General features: G+C 36.8%; 1 long non-coding RNA gene across 4 annotated transcripts; it reads right to left on the reverse strand.

The window, feature by feature from the left end:
* Window positions 1-336: 336 nt before the first annotated feature.
* Window positions 337-4826, reverse strand: LOC133871852 (uncharacterized). 4 transcript variants are annotated; one of them, XR_009900885.1, is made up of 7 exons: window positions 4612-4824; window positions 4284-4495; window positions 4083-4166; window positions 3526-3672; window positions 3265-3375; window positions 767-902; window positions 337-688 (listed from the first exon to the last, which is right to left on the reverse strand). It is a non-coding gene; the product is annotated as an uncharacterized LOC133871852 (long non-coding RNA). The 4 variants fall into 4 exon arrangements; XR_009900887.1 differs by having other exon boundaries at window positions 789-902; window positions 4284-4826; XR_009900884.1 differs by having other exon boundaries at window positions 4284-4825.
* Window positions 4827-14932: the final 10106 nt, after the last annotated feature.

Here is a 14932-nt window from a genome sequence, read left to right on the forward strand (position 1 = left end):
TGGGTAGCTGAATATAAATATAATGATTGAACACTCTAGCTTGCACAGTTGTCATTACAAAGATGTAGTAGTAGAACCATATCGCATTCGGATTTAAGATTTTCAGCAATTTGCACGGTGCTTACCATTTGCATGAAGATTAGGCGGTGCTTACAATGGTAACGCCAATATAACGAAATGTTTTAAAACAAGTGCTGGTTCGATTCAAGCGAAAGAGCAATCACTTGAAAGATACCAAATTTGTCCATTTAACAATATGGGTTTGAGTAATCATAACTAAAATTCAGAATTTCTATTGTTCAACTAATAAGAACGTAAAATATCTGACAATGACCATTTTTAACCTAATAATGTTTCCATCCTTTCATTCTAACATCAAGTAGCTAACTTTAGAACCGCTATAACCATTGAAATAAATTATAATGTCCAAAATTATTACGATTACTGCTGCCCAAAACATCTTTCTATTACTTTGACATAGACCTAACTCCAACCGAAGTCTCATATTGTTCCTTGTGTTTTGTTTCAATTAGTTTCTCAAGTCTGTCAATATTGGCCATTGTCATCTTCTCAACTTTCTCAATATCAGCCCGTCTCCCTCCATGTCTCTCATATGTTCCTCCAATCTCTCATAATAAGAAGTCATTTGGTTATCAGCCCACATAAAAAAATCACAATCCCCAGCTTTCTGCGTAAAAACAAAATAATAAATGTCATAAATTACTAACGAAAAAAATAAATCACAATTAATTAATTTTAAAATTACCTTATACTTTATACAGCCGTACCATTTTCTTCCGGGGTTGTCACTAGTCCATGAGTTCCTTAAACGTGCACGCACTCCACAGTAACATAATGGATGAGGTATTGACGCATCACTATTTACCGACATTTTTTTGGGCCTACGCAAAAAAATAAAAATAATAATAATCATGCCAATAGAGTAAACTACTCACTGTTTGCAATCTTTCCATTAAACTTTAAATTTTGGCACTTTACTCTCTAATTTTGGCACAAATAATGAAAGGCAACTTTCCATTTATGGGTGCCTAAAATGTTGTGGTACTACCAATACTCTCGTGTGTGGCTTCAAATTTGGCTAATTTTCCAATTAAATATTCCACCCTCTTTATTAGTGATGAGCTACATATAATACAAGCAAAATGATTGATGAAGATAAAGGTCCACACACTACATGCATCTATTAGGAACATAATATAGACAAACAATAGATGATGTAAAATCAGGAATCAGGACATAAACACCTCAAGCAACTAGCCCTAGTTAAGCATATGTCTTTAGTTTTTTCAAAAGTCCTTATTTAATCATGACAATGATCCTCTCCATTTCAAATGAAATTAATACTATCCATTTTATGGTTATGATTTAAAGTTGGTGTATCTAACGGTGTACATGATTCTACATTATTTAATTTTTTAAAAGATATGTCAATATTGACTTCATATATACCATTAGATGCACCAACTTTAAATCTCAACCATGAAATGAATACTTTTGAAATAGAGAGGAACCTATTCCATAAAAGACAACGCGTTTAATTGTATTTCCTAAGATATAAATGGAGTCTTGAGGAGATAGAAGCCTCTCCTACGTTTTTATGATTTAGCATCAAGATACATTCATTTCATGTTTTAACAAATCCCTTCATGGAGTTTGAAAAATATGAACAAGGAAGGTTTGTATGAATTTGCTCCAATTGCTAATATGTTGAACTGATTTGAAATATTACGGTCATGCACATCCTGCTGCCAACAGTACTCCTAGTTCTAAAATCACTACAAAAAATTTCGTCATTAGCGGCCAACAAATTTGGCCACTAATGATGTTATTTTGGCCGCTATTAATTGAGTGGCCGCTAATAGTCCGACGCTAAAGACTATTAGCGGCCACTTTTTTGACTCGCTGCTAATAATTGTTTTATAGCAGCGAACTTGGTGGCCGCTAAAAATAATTTTATCCGCCGCAATTTTTTTGTTAATTGAGTCTAAAGTCGCCGCTAATACGAGACTATTAGCGGCGACACGTTGTGGCCGCTAATAGTTAAACTACTCTGGTATTATTAGCGGCCACATGTGTGGTTGCTAATAGTTAAACTACTCTAATATTATTAGCGGCCATACATGTGGCCGCTAATACTAGACTATTAGCGGCCACATGTAAATACCATAGTAGTTTAACTATTAGCGGCCACATTTGTGGCCGCTATTACTATAAAAAAAATTTAAAAAAAAAAATTCAGATCCACCCATCATCACTCATGAATTAAATCTTTACATGCATACAAGAAATCGTGCATATCCTAGCGCTCAAAATGCCCACAATTATGGTGTTTATTTGTGATAAGTGAAAGGAAGTACCATGTCAATAAAGAAAACATCTCAAAAAAAAAAAAAAAAAGGTTATGCACATCAAACCTAATGAAGAATGCTGTTAATAGTCCAAAGTCAGAACTTCAATATATAATTAACAATTTTCGGAGCTCAAGTGCTCAACATTGTCCATTATATCATTTCAATTTCCTTGTCAAAAATATATAGAAACACTTAAAGGAATTTGAGAGGCTGATGCCACCAAAGATGTCTTCAAACTAAGAACAGGTTCCCCTACCAACGAAGATAATTATATTGGATTCCCAGGGATGAGAAGAAATTAACCAAGAGTATATTAACATAAATGGGATCCTCAACCATATGCCTTCCAAGTCTTGAGTCCAAATGCATCACATCATGTCCTATACTTTAGAAACCCTACCATTGTGAGAGATATTTTGTTAAAAAAACTACAAATTTTTGTTTTTAAGAAAAAAAAAAAGTTGGATACTCGGTAAAAGCTCTGACGAAAATGACAAGTTAAAAGAAACATAAAGAACATAATAGGCTTAATCGAATAAAGCACTTCCAAATCAATTTTCCCAAACATCACCAAAATACAACCTCTGTTTTGGCAAGTCACAAAAGAATTGAGCTCATTTTGAACCCACAAGCTCACCACCCCCCCCAACCTCATTACTCCAAGAGGACATTTGAACTAAAGCTCATTGGCTTGGTCAAGATGCCCCATAAAAGATGATTGCTACTATAACGTAACCTATAAATCCATCTCAATTGGAAAGGAACCATAAATAAATTGTTTTCTTAAAAACAAAAAGAGAGATAACAACAGCTTAACAATTATTTTTCAAACTTTAACTACATATAAAAATCAATTAAAAAAAAAAAACATTGCATGGTGGAAAGAATTTACCTTAACAAGACTGGGAGGACCAATTACAACAAGATCTTCAAGAGACTCCTCCTTGTCTAGTGGTAAAGTGTTATAAAGCTCATCAACATCACTAAATTCATCAAAGTCTTCCTAGAAAAACAAAAATAACAGATAAATTTAATAAATCTGATATAGGCGATCTAAACAGAAAGCTTATGAATAATAGTGTATCATTTAGTAAATTCATTGCTTACAACAACAATGAAAAATGAACAAACTTGAATATGAAGCAGTACAGACCTGATTTCAGTCCACATAATCTTCCAAAAAGTCTTTAACATCATTAACCTGCTCAGGACTTTGTTCATCATTATCCAGGAGCCTCAAGATCAGTTCCAACTTCATTATATGAGCCTTGTGCCGGGTGATAGATACCTCTAAATGTGTCTTCCAAACAAAAGAAAAAGAGTCAATGACTGTTGAAGCTTAAAAGATAAACAAAAATATATATATATACATAAGGAATGTTACAAGATGGGCAAGGCAACAACAGAAAATATTGCAGAAAGAACAGAAGAAAAAACTTGAAGCTTGCAACAAATGGAAGACAGTCCTTAACAACTTATTTATGAGAAAAAGGACGGCTAAAATCAAAACTAAAACAGATTTTCTATATTTGCAAATATCAGCATCATTCATAGTCAATGAACTGTAAACAGCTACGGAGAAATAAACTGAAAAGGGGCATAGCTTTTATACAAGCAACTGAATAGTGAATAGTGAGCATATAGTAAGTCAAGGTTCTACATCATAAAACATAAAAGAATAAATTTTGAGTGTTTGACAAGATATTTTACCTGCGAAGAGCTTTAGCATCCCAACTACACCAAAAATTGTCTGAATTTTAGGAACCCGAACAGAGTTGCACTCTGGAAGTTCATCTGAAGGTGACAAAAGAAAGGCCCATCAAGTAAAACATTCACAATTAACCCCACTCAACAATGCACCACATATAGAACAGACACTGAGACACAAAACAGCAAGAAGAATCAGCCCACCAATCAAATTCATTGAGCCGTCCTTCCGGCTGATTGCCAAGGAGGAACCACAAGAGCCATCAGTGGGCTCAACAACATACTGATCTAGAAATTCCCATAGGCGCATTCGTGCATATAGCTTTTGACTAGAATCTACCCTCTCCATCATATTCTTCATTGTCCTCTCCAACAAAGTTCCTCTTCCGACACCCACCAGTCTCTACAAATAGTAGCTGCTCAAACAAAACCAACACAGAAACAAAAGAAACACACCGACCCAGAAAATTAAAAGGAATTGATTTTCACCAACAATAAACCGCAAATGAAAGAGAAATCAGAAAGCACTAACCTTGATTGTTGAGGAATCAGAAAGCCTTAACGTGTTGAGGGAACTCGGCAAAATTGGGCCGCGAAGAATAGGGGAGGGGAAAAGTGAGAGCGAGCGCCACCCATGGCGCCGCCCAGATTCCAGCTCTGCCACCCACCACAGTTCTCTCTCTCTCTCTCTCTCGTTGCATACCAAAAGAAGGGGGAGGGTGTTTAGGGCTCTGAGCCTTTGAGGAAAGTAAAGGAAGAGGGGCGGGAGATAAACAAAAAAAAATTTGGGCGAAAATTTCATAAATCGCGCCAATATTGAATCCCACTTACATATCAGTTTCCACGACTTCGTCGACGCTGATACTCATACTATCAGCGTTGACTAATAGTAGTTGACGCTAATAGTAAATAAAACCTATTAATTTATGCAATTTAAAATTTGTTTAAATAAAAAAAAAAATATTAATATATATTTAATGATAAATTCCTATTTAAATTTTTGAAAAATAAAACTTATAAAAAAATCATATTTAATATACATACACGGTATATAGGGAAAAATATAAAATATAAAATAAAACTTAGAAAAAAATCACTTATTTTGTGAAAGTGTTATTCTGTTTTTGAAAGACAAAAATGCAAAATTTTATTTTATTATTGGAAACAAAATGAATAGAAATGCTTTAAAACACTAAAGAGTTAATTAAGCATTAAATTTAAAATGATTTTTTTTTTTAATGTTTAAAATTATATGGATTTTATTTTTATTGAAATATAATAGGTATGTATTATACTAACAATATCATAGATTCTTACTATTAATGCTTTGATAATAAAAGATCCAGGTTTTTCTCTTGCTAATTTTTTTCTTCTTTACACTTCTTTCCATTTTAAACTGCACATTTGAGAATATTTTAAATGTTTTAATTTATATAAATTAAAACTAAAATTATGGTTCTTTTGATAGTAAAATTTTATGTGATTTATATATTCATGCAATGTTTTTTGTGTAATGGAGAATTATGATACGTGATGTGAACCCATAATTTTTAAACATGTAACCAGTTTTTTAAGTAAAAAAAAACCTGTGAATTTTAAAGGTTGAACCGGTTTTGTCATGATTTTAATAAATTTATTGTGCTTTAATGAAAAAGATTGGATGATCTATCGATCGAATGATCTATCGATCCTATTTAGCGATCACGATCGATCGGATGATCTATTGATCCTATTGATCTATCACGATTGATCCGATGATCTATCGATCCTATTGATCTATCACGACCGATCGGATGATCTATCGATCCTATTGATCTATCACGACCGATCGGATGATCTATCGATCCTATGGATCGATCACGATTGATCGAATGATCTATCGATCCTATGGATCGATCACGATCGATCGTATGATCTATTGATCCTATTGATCGATCACGATCGATCGAATGATCTATGGATCTTATTGATCTGTCACGGTTGATCAAATGATCTATCACGATCGATCGGATGATCTATTGATCCTATTAATATATCACGATCGATTGGATGATCTATCAATCCTATTGATCTATCACGACCGATTGGATGATCTATCGATCCTATTGATCGATCAGATGATCTATCGATCCTATTGATTGATCAAGGCTGATCTAATGATCTATTGGTCCTATTGATCCATGACGATCGATCGGATTATCTATCGATCCTATTGATCAATCACGATCGATCAAATGATCTATCGATCCTATTGATCCATCACAATCGATCGGATGATCTATCGATCCTATTGATCCATCACAATCAATCGGATCGGATGATTTATCGATCCTATTGAGCCATCACGATCAATCAGATGATCTATCGGTCATATTGATCCATCACGATCAATCGGATGATCTATAGATCCTATTGGTCTATCAAGATCGATCGGATGATCTTCGATCCTATTAATCGATCACGATCGATCGGATGATCTATCAATCCTATTGATCTATCACGATCGATCGGATGATCTATCACGATCGATCAGATGATCTATCAATCCTATTGATCAATCACGATCAACCGGATGATCTATCCATCCTATTGATCGATCACGATCGATCGGATGATTTATCAATACTACAGACTGATCAAGGTCGATCTAATGATCTATTGGTCCTATTGATCCATCAAGATCGATCGGATGATCTATCGATCCTATTGATTTATCATGATCGATCGGATGATCTATCGATCCTATGGATCGATCACGATCGATCGGATGATTTTTCGATCCTATTGATCAATCACGGTTGATCAGATGATTTATTGATCCTATTAATCCATCACAATCGATCTGTGGATCCTATTGGTCTATCAAGATCGATCAATATGATCGATAGATCATCCGATCGATCGTGATCGATCAATAGGACCGATAGATCATCAAATCGATTGTGATCGATTCATAGGATCGATAGATCCACTGATCGATCAATAGGATCGATAAATCATCCGATCAATCTTGATAGACCAATAGGATGATCGATCGATAGATCATTCGATCGATCTTGATAGACCAATAGGATAGATAGATCATCTGATCGATCTTGAGAGACCTATAGGATCGACAGATCATCCAGGATCGATCGCGATCGATCAATAGGATTGATAGATAATTCGATCGATTAATAGGATCGATAGATCATTCGATCGATCTTGATAGACCTATAAGATTGATTTTTTTAAAAAAAAAAAACGAAAAGGAATGATTTTTTTTTTTATTGATAGAAAAACCAAAAATTAACTTTTTTTTTATTACTTAAAAAAAAAAAAACCATTTTTTTAAAAAAATATTTTTTACAAAAAATTAAAAAAATTAAAGAAAAAAAAAATTATGAATGAAAAATATATATTTAAAATAAAAACAAAAAAAAAAAGAAAATTTTATTAGCGGCCATTTAAAAAAGTGGCCGCTAATAATCGATTATTAGCGGCCACTTTTTTGGCCGCTAATAGCTTCCTGGAAAACAATTTTTTTTTTTTAAAAAAAAACAAACGAAAAAAATAAAAAAAGAAAAACTAGTTTTCTATTAATTTTTTTTTAAAAAAAAAAAAGGAAAAAGAACGATTTTTTTTTTTTTTTGATAGAGAAACTAAAAATAAACTTTTCTTTTTATTATTTTAATAGAAACCATTTTTTTTAAAAAAATATTTTTTACAAACAAATTAAAAAATTTAAAGAAAAAGAAAAAAAAAATTATGAATGAAAAATATATATTTAAAATGAAAACAAAAAAAAAAAAGAGAAAATTTTATTAGCGGCCATTTAAAAAAGTGGCCGCTAATAATCGATTATTAGCGGCCACTTTTTTGGCTGCTAATAGCTTCTTAGAAAACAATTTTTTTTTTTTTAAAAAAAAAAAAACGAAAAAAAAAAAGAAAAAGAAAAACTAGTTTTCTATTATTTTTTTTTTAAAAAAAAAAGGAAAAAGAACGATTTTTTTTTTGTTGATAGAAAAACCAAAAATTAACCTTTTTTTATTATTTAAAGAAAACCATTTTTTTTTACAAAAATATTTTTTACAAACAAATTAAAAAAAATTAAAGAAAAAATAATTATGAAAGAAAAATATATATTTAAAATAAAAACAAAAAAATAAAAAATAAAAAATTTTATTAGCGGCCACTTTTTTGGCCGCTAATAGCTTCCTGGAAAACAATTTTTTTTTTTTAAAAAAAAAAACAAACAAAAAAAATAAAAAAAAAAAAAAAAGAAAAACTAGTTTTCTATTATTTATTTATTTTTTTTTAAAAAAAAAGGAAAAAGAACCTTTTTTTTTTTTTTTTTGGTTGATAGAGAAACTAAAAATTATCTTTTCTTTTTATTATTTTAAAAGAAACCATTTTTTACAAACAAATTAAAAAAATTAAAGAAAAAAAAAATTTTGAATGAAAAATATATATTTAAAATAAAAACAAAAAAAAAAAGTAAATTTTATTAGCGGCCATTTACAAAAGTGGCTGCTAATAGCTTCCGGGAAAACAATTTTTTTTTTTTTTTTTAAAAACAATCGAAAAAAATTAAAAAAGAAAAACTAGTTTTCTATTAATTTTTTTTTTTTTTTAAAAAAAGGAAAAAGAACGATTTTTTTTTTTGTTGATAGAGAAACTAAAAATTAACTTTTCTTTTTATTATTTTAAAAGAAACCATTTTTTTTAAAAAAAAATATTTTTTACAAACAAATTAAAAAAATTAAAGAAAAAAAAAACGAAAAAAGAAAAAATTAAAAAATATTATTAGCGGCCACAATTAGGTGGCCGCTAATAGTTTACAAATAACGGCGACTATTAGTGGCCAATTGTGTTTGGCCGCTAATAGTGTATTATTAGCGGTCACTGTGCGTTGGCCGCTAATAATGTGGCCACTAATGATCAAATTTCTTGTAGTGAATCAATCTAATCAAGTGCAAAAGCCATCATTCAAATTTCAATATAAAATACATTGTTATAATGGATTCATAGAAAAAGAAAGTCTCTTTTTCATTGGCTTTTCACTAATGTCCATATCAAAGCACAGACTGTAAAAAACAAATTAAAATGAAAGAGATAGTGAGAATTCCGAAGAATTGCATTGCAGAATTTATATCAATTAATGGTATGTTGACTCGGCAATTCTGCTTGTCATTGGCATTCCCAGATCTTGGATTGCAAAACTAGAGCTAGAGGTTAATGGGTTTGCCAAGTGAAACTAAAATATCCCAGATATGTAAGTTTTCTGGTTAAAAGCTAAAAAAAGAGTAAATTCTTAGCACCAAGAAGAGTATACGTGAATCCAGTCCTACAGCCTTTACATTTAAAGGCCAACAAGGATCTTCATTTGGTTTCTAAAGAAAAAAGAATAGCGAAAGCAGAAAGGCAAAAACAGAACTAGCCGAACCGAAATCACTTTCATTTCAACAAGATTCTTCAAAACCATGAGATTCACTCACTAAAACAAATCAATTTGCAAAACCATGACCTAAACAAAAGCCTCTAAGGTACCAAATTATTGTAAATCCCACTCTTCTTGAAAAAGATTTGCTCACTGATGAATGATGGAGGGTGAGCGAGCGAGCAAGTGGGAGAGAGAGAGAGACGGAACGCCAGCTTCGGCGACGGGAAGGGGAAGAACGGGCAGCAAGTGGCGGCAACGATAGTTTTGTACGGAAGTTGGAGAGACGGAAGTTGAAGAGAGAGAGAGAGCTGCGTTGGAGGGGAAATGAAAAATTGAATCCCCTGCAACCAGTTTTCAATTCCAAAAGAAAAGAAAAGAAAAAACAAAAAAAAAAAAAATTAAAAAACTGCCTTTCCACGTAGGTTGTTGTACGGCTGTTGTGAGAAATGAGTGTAAGAATCATTTCTCTTTCTCATTTTCTCTAACTTCTAAAAGTTTCCATTAATTTAGTCTTTTATTTTTTCTCATCTTCTTCCTTTCAAGTTTCAACGCCTTTCATCTTCTTCATTAGTCCTTTTATTTTCTTTCACCTCCTTCCTTTCAAGTTTTTATTTTCTTTCATCTTCTTCATTAGTCTTTTATTTTCTTTCATCTTTTACCTTTCAAGTTTCAACGTCTCTTCTTCCACTTTTCTATTTTCACATTTTCTCTCAACTTCTTCCTTTCAAGCTTCAATACCCCTCTCTCTCTCTCTCTCTCTCTCTCTCTCTCTCTCTCTCTCTCTCTCTCTCTCTCTATTACTTACTCTTGGATGAAGGTCAGATTCAGCGAACGGAAGGGCATACGGAGGAGGCTGTCGTATACTCACGAGCCGGGCGAGCCGAGTGCCCGATAAGACACTCGGCTCATCAAAAAAGTGAGCTCAAGCTCGAGCTCGAGCCTGGACATGATTTTACACTTGCCGAGCCGAGTCGAGCTGTGTAAATTCTGAACGAGCCGAGCTTGGGCAACCATTACTCGCCCGAGCTCGGCTCGTATACATGCCTAGCCTAGCCGAATCTCCATAAACACCCTCCATAATAATATAGAATCTCCATGAGCACCGAATTCATTTTCTCATAATCACAAGCAAAACCGATAAGCATTAGGGTTACTTAACGTGACAGAGGTATATCAGGAATATTATTCCTAGTTTAGGAAGGATCGTAACAGAGTCCACTATGAAATACAAAGCCAATGCATATAAAAAGAAGTGAGATGTCGAACTTGAGGCAAGTGATTTTTTGTAGGCTATCTTAATGAAAGACAGATTTCTGTTGGAAAATATAACAAGTTAATTAGATGCCCGCAATAGGACATGTGGAGATCATTGACAAGATTAATCCTAATGCTTATCAGTCGAAGCTTCCGAGCCACATCACGACATATGATATTGTTCAATGTCAAGCATCTGGTCTCGTTCGTTGTTGATTCTTCGGATGAGGATATGAATTCGATGATGAATTCTCTCCATACTGGGTTATTCCGGGTAGCAATCTCATTCGAGGGGTTGTCCCGAGAAGCGATCTCATACGAAGACTCATTCCTAGAAGCCATCACTAGGGCCATCGAAGATGTCATTCTGAGATCAACTATGAGGTCATCCAAGAGGGTCTTTCGAGAGCGTAGTCGATGAGACATGATGTCTGTCATGGGCCTATCAGGGGACTAGCCCATGGGTATCAATCTACCATGGGTTATTACCAATAGACAGCTAAGAAGGAATGACGTAGCAGGAAGGTGTAGACCGTTGCAAGGAGAATTCTAGAAGTATTCCAGAATCTGTTATTCTTATTGTTCTTTTACTATTTTACCCTAAGTTTGTTATTGCTTACTGTCAAGGAGAGAGAGAGCAGAAGATTCCTAACCGAGTCTATATAAGAACTATGTAGTAAGGGAATAGAACACACTTGAGAATTATTGTGATCCTTCCTTTGGAGAGACTGAGCCTCTCGAATCGCTCAGAACTATCAATACCAGTATTATTCAGTATCTTCCCTTTCCATTTTCTCTATTAATCACAAATCCCCTTACATTTGGTATTAGAGCCATCGCTCCTTCACCCACTGCTTCCTCACAAATTTTTTTTTCCATTCTCCATTGTCCTAATCTTTCCTCATGGCCGACGGTACCCGCTTGTTCCAGTTATCCGAATCCCTGAAAAAGTGCCAGGATGCCCTTCTTCAGCAGCAGACCACCACCAATGCCTTCCAACAGCAACAACTCACCCATAATACCTCCTTTCAGCAGCAACTCACCGAAATGTCCGATTTACTGCGCACCCTCGTCACCACTCATGCTCGGCTTCCTCCCGAACCACACCACGTAGCACCTGGCCTTCTTCCTCCTCAGGGAAATGTGGGTCACGACGTTCCTCCTGCTCAGGGCCTGGAAGCTCGTGTTGAGCCTCGGCAGGGCCGCGATGATCGTGGTTTCTTTGGCAACCCGGGCTGGCACCATCAAGATGACCGTCGTCTCCAGTTTGGCGACCAGCAGGATCTTCAACCAGGCGACCGTTTGATGACAACTCGGGCCTTACGTCTCGATTTTCCCCGTTTTGATGGCACCAATCCTGCGGGCTGGACTTATAAAGTTAATCAGTTTTTTGATTACTATCAAACTCCCCTTCATCAGCGCCTTCGCATGGCCTCATTCCACATGGAGGGCGAGGCCCTCATCTGGTTCCAGGACGCAGAGGAGTCAGGGCAGTTTCCGACGTGGGATGCTTTTGTCCATGCCCTGTTAACTCGATTTGGGCCAGCTTATGACGATCCGATGGAAGAGTTGATGCGGCTTCGTCAATCTTCTTCGGTGGCTGAATACACCACTCAGTTCGAGGCTCTTTCTAATCGGCTTCGTGGGGTCTCTGATAGGAACCGCTTGAGTTGTTTTCTCAGTGGTTTAAAGGATGATATTAGACTTCCTATCCGTATGCTACATCCTACCAGCCTTATTGATGCGTTTGGCCTTGCTAAACTCCAGGAAGAATACTTGCAGAGTTTCAGACGTCCTGTCCGTTCTGCTACGTCTTCTTTTTCCTTTGGCCGTCAGCAGAGCTGGAACCATGCAGGCACTGTGTCCTCCCCTGTTCCAATCCCTGCATCTGCCCCATTGGCTTTACCGGCCAAACCACATGCTGGACTCCCAATCCATCGTATTTCTCCTGCTCAAATGAAGGAACGCCGGGAGCGGGGCCTCTGTTATTACTGTGACGACAAATGGCAGCCTGGCCATAAATGCAATCTCCTAGCCTGTATCTCCTATCTGGCTTGGAGCTACTTTCGGAGGAAGCTCCTGAAGATGTTTATTATGATTCCACCGACACAGTTGAGCCTACGCCGGAGTTTGACGTCGTGGAATGCAAAGACCCTGAGATTTCCTTAAATGCTATTTCTGGTTCGCTCGGTGCTAAATCCATGCGACTTTTGGGTTTTCTCCTCCGACACCAAGTAAGCATTTTGGTTGATTCAAGCAGTTCTCATAACTTCCTGGATCAGTCCTTGTTGCTTAAGGTTCCACTCTCCCTTGAACCTACTCACCGTCTTCAGGTTAATATTGCGGATGGCACTTCCATTCCATGTTCAGGGATGGCCTCTTCGGTTTCCCTTCGGATCCAGGGCCACACTATCATCTCAAATTTCTATTTGATCCCTTTAGGGGGCTGTGATGTTGTCCTTGGCGTTGAGTGGCTTCGCACGTTGGGCCCCATCTTGTGGGATTTTACCCAAATGACCATGTCGTTTACACTGCAGGCCCAGAACCTTACGCTCACTGGTGTACCCCCTGGCGAACTTTCGGTGGCTGATGGAGCCCACTTTCTTCAGTCCAACTCTGCCGCTACTAAGGGCCTCCTATTGAAGTTACTCTCTTGTGATACAGCTCCACCCCCTACGGCCTTACCAGTTCCCATTCAGACACTCCTGGACTCCTTTACAGAGGTTTTTTCCACACCTACTAGTTTGCCGCCTTCTCGTACCCATGATCACAGCATTGTCCTCAAAAGCCCACACCCTGTCAATATTCCCTCCTATCGCTACCCTTATTTCCAAAAGGCTGAGATTGAGAAGATCATACGTGAGCTCTTAAGCACTGGGGTCATTCGCCTCAGTCAAAGTCCTTTTTCGGCCCCAGTCCTTTTGGTCCAGAAGGCTGATGGCAGTTGGAGGCTCTGCGTGGACTATCGCGCCCTTAACCGTGACACCATCAAAGACAAATTCCCAATTCCGGTTATTGACGAATTGTTAGATGAACTCCATGGTGCAACTGTTTTCTCCAAGCTTGACCTTCGTTCTGGTTATCACCAAATCCGGATGAAGCCCGACGATGTTCCTAAGACTGCGTTTCGCACTCACGAAGGCCACTACGAGTTCCTTGTCATGCCATTCGGCTTGACAAACGCTCCAGCCACTTTCCAGGCCCTCATGAACGAAATCTTCAGTCCATTCCTACGCTGTTTTGTTCTCGTCTTTTTTGACGATATATTGATTTACAGCCAGAATTTGGAGGACCATGTGCACCACTTAAAGGCAGTTCTGGAGGTTTTATTGCAGCACCATCTTTTTGCTAAACAATCCAAGTGTACATTTGCTGTGGCTGAGATTGAATACCTTGGCCATTTTATCTCTCATCAAGGAGTTCGAGCGGATCCGGCGAAATTGGAAGCCATGCTGAATTGGCCTTTTCCGCAGTCGATTAAAGCCCTGCGCGGGTTTTTGGGCCTTACCGGTTATTACCGGAAGTTCATTCGGCACTATGGTATTTTGGCTGCTCCCTTAACGGCTTTATTAAAGAAGAATGCCTTCCTCTGGTCTCCAGCTGCGTCGACTGCTTTTGATCAACTTAAGAAGACGATGATGACTCCTCCGGTTCTCAGGCTCCCAGATTTTTCTATTCCCTTTGTGGTAGAATGTGATGCTTGTGGGACGGGCCTCGGCGCAGTTTTAATGTAGCAAGGCCGACCCATTGCTTTTCTCAGCAAGGCCCTTAAGGGCCAGGCACTCCTTCTCTCTACTTATGAGAAAGAGCTGCTTTCCTTAGTCACCGCTGTCCAGCAGTGGCAGCCTTATCTGTTGGGACACTCTTTTACGGTGCGTACGGATCATCAGGCTCTCAAATTTCTGTTGGAACAATGGGTGGGAACAGTCTTCCAGCAGCGTTGGTTGTCCAAGCTGCTCGGCTACGATTTCCAAAATAGAATACAAAAAGGGCCGTGACAATGTGGTTGCTGACGCCTTATCCAGGTTGCCCGAGTCTAATCCTTCTATTTCTCTCATCTCTTTTCCGACTCCTACTTGGATCTCGGATTTTAAGGATTCTTATCTCTTAGATCCATACACTGCTGCCTTGTTACTTACTCTGCAGCAGGGAAAGGCTGCTCCTAAGGGATACTCCT

Source organism: Alnus glutinosa, chromosome 6, assembly GCF_958979055.1.
Source record: "Alnus glutinosa chromosome 6, dhAlnGlut1.1, whole genome shotgun sequence".
NCBI lineage: Eukaryota > Viridiplantae > Streptophyta > Magnoliopsida > Fagales > Betulaceae > Alnus > Alnus glutinosa.